A 2,557-nucleotide genomic window follows, 5' to 3' on the forward strand; every position below is an offset into this window, starting at 1 on the left:
GAAGGAAGGAAGGAAGGAAGGAAGGAAGGAAGGAAGGAAGGAAGGAAGGAAGGAAGGAAGGAAGGAAGTTACTACTATGGAGTACACTACTGGAGAAATAACAGACTGAGAAGTAAAAATATTCTTTCTAATGATAGCATTACAAAAGCAAAGTCTTGTTGACAGTATTAGCTTCTCAGAAATTAATGAACTAGAACCTATTGTGAGAATAATAGCATATAAAGTATGATAATGTTGATGTTATGCCAAAAGCTGTGATGTCTATTGAGAATTAGTACAAAATCAAACTCCAGGGAAGTCAACTCCATTTCTGACCTTTAAAAATGCAAGTAAACACAGGATGAAAAAATCTCACGAGAAAGAACATTTGTAAAAATACAATGGGAGAGCTCGTATCTAAGTAGATACTTTTCTAAAAGACAAATATATATATACACACACATATAATCATTATTTTAAGCTTTTCCCTTTTCATGTTTATTTGTAGAAAGTGGTGGTGTCTTTTCTGATTTCCATATTCCTGATTTTCTAAATAATAGTTTTTCACTGGCCTAGTGTTCTCTGAAGACTTCTTAGGATAAATATGAAGAAATAAATTACATCTTGCAGCTCTTCATCAGTAGATACTGACAGGACCTGTAAGTTAATTGTGTATCCAAACCACTGAAAGAACTGTGTACAGGGATTAAATAGTAGCTACACTGCATGCATAATCACCTTGCTTCTCTCTGGTAGAACTGCAAGCAAAATCTAGATAAGTCAAATGTACTCTTCATTAAGGACACATGAAAAAGTATTATGTGTTTTTTTGACAATACCCATTTAAAATATCTTTGATTATTTTTCACTTCCTTTGGCTCATACCAGTAAGCCTCCATTATTTTTCCTTTGCAAAGTATGTGATGAACCAGAAGTAAAAAGTAACTCACTTATAAAAAAAAGGAAAATAAGGAAAATATGTAGAAAGATGGTGGTAAAAAAAATATCATTCAATTATGGATGCTAATGTTTCTGTCTATTAAGCATCAAAAAGCAATTTTCTGTAATGGATATATTAAAATTAACTCTTATTACAAGCTGATTACTGCCAGATGTTAATAAACTATTTCTAAATGCTTATCATTAGGTATAATAATGGCTAAGCTCACAAAGTGTTTCGTGCTTATGTGCCTGTAAAACACAGCACAGAGAGCAATGGCTATATTCTCTTTAAACAATAGAGCATGATCATAGAATCATAGAATGGCTTGAGCTGGAAGTGACCTTAAAGATCATCTAGTTCCAACCCCCCTTCGTGAGCAGAGACACTTTCCACCAGACCAGGAGGATCAGGGCCATAAGTAAACAGTTGATTTCTACCAGTCAGTAAGAGGACAAACCTTCACTTTGGCCCAGGGTAGCATAAGAGCTGTCATGGGACCTTTCCACCACATTTTGTAACCAGTGTTCCACCTACAGGTAGAATAATTTCTTAGCTGAGCCTCCATCCGCTATTTATTTAGTAAATGCCTGTATGCTGGATCAACTGTCAAAAAAAATTCAACCTTTATAATGATTGAGCTGAAGGGGAAAACTGTTAAGTAGTATATTTTTCACTCTGTCACATTATCAATTTAAAAAAACCTTCCCAGAAGGGCAACAAAGATCTGATCCTGCCTGAAGACATTTGTGGCAGTTGCTGACTATAATGACAGCAGACTGGGACTGAGATTGCTTGTGGAGAATGCATACAACAGAGGTATAAAAGAATTGCTTTCCACTCTAAAATATTTATTTTCTAAATGTTGTGCTATTTTTTTTTGTTTGTTTGTTTGTCATTGCAATGTCCCAATCTGTGCACAACAAGCCCTTTCCAGGTAACTTTAAAAGTCACAAGGGAGTTCCTAAATTTTCATTTTTGCCCTGCTGCACACCTTGACAACATGGAGGCACAGGAGAAACCTTGAACCTAACTTCTCCCCTGTAATGTGTATTAGGGGAGATTATTTGTCAAATTCTGGTCTATTTAACTTTGCAATTAACTCAGTAAAGCTAGCTTTCATTCCAGCTTGATTGACTCTACCCAAGAGCCAGGGAAGTTGTGATCCCAGCTGACATCTTGCAGAGCCTCACCTGCAAGGCTGGGGAAGCCTTTGCCCTCCTGGCCACAGCTGAGATTTGTTGTGTAATTCTTCTGTACCTCCCTGGATACACTTCTGTAGGAAGGGAGAAGCTATGACTGCACAACAGGGAAGACAACAAGACTGAAGCATCAAGTTGCCATTGTTACTGGGAGAGAATGGGGTTTGTTTGGCATTTGTCCAGGGAATGACAGGCAAAGCTTTCCTGGGAAAGGTCATCATCCCCCATTCTGGGAACTCTTCCTTGTGAGCCACAGCAGCCATCATGCTCACTGCATTGGCTGTGCCAGTAAGTGAGACAAAAAGAGAGCACTGTGTTTTCAGCAGAGGGAGAAATAACCACTAGGACCTGCTTTTTCCTCCGCTGAAGCTGCTACCCCCACAACATATGCACTACAGACAGCTCTGCACATCCACAAGTACACTGACCTCAGGGA

This window comes from Onychostruthus taczanowskii, unplaced genomic scaffold, assembly GCF_017590055.1.
Source record: "Onychostruthus taczanowskii isolate IOZ18803 unplaced genomic scaffold, ASM1759005v1 scaffold125, whole genome shotgun sequence".
NCBI classification, from domain to species: Eukaryota; Metazoa; Chordata; class Aves; order Passeriformes; family Passeridae; genus Onychostruthus; species Onychostruthus taczanowskii.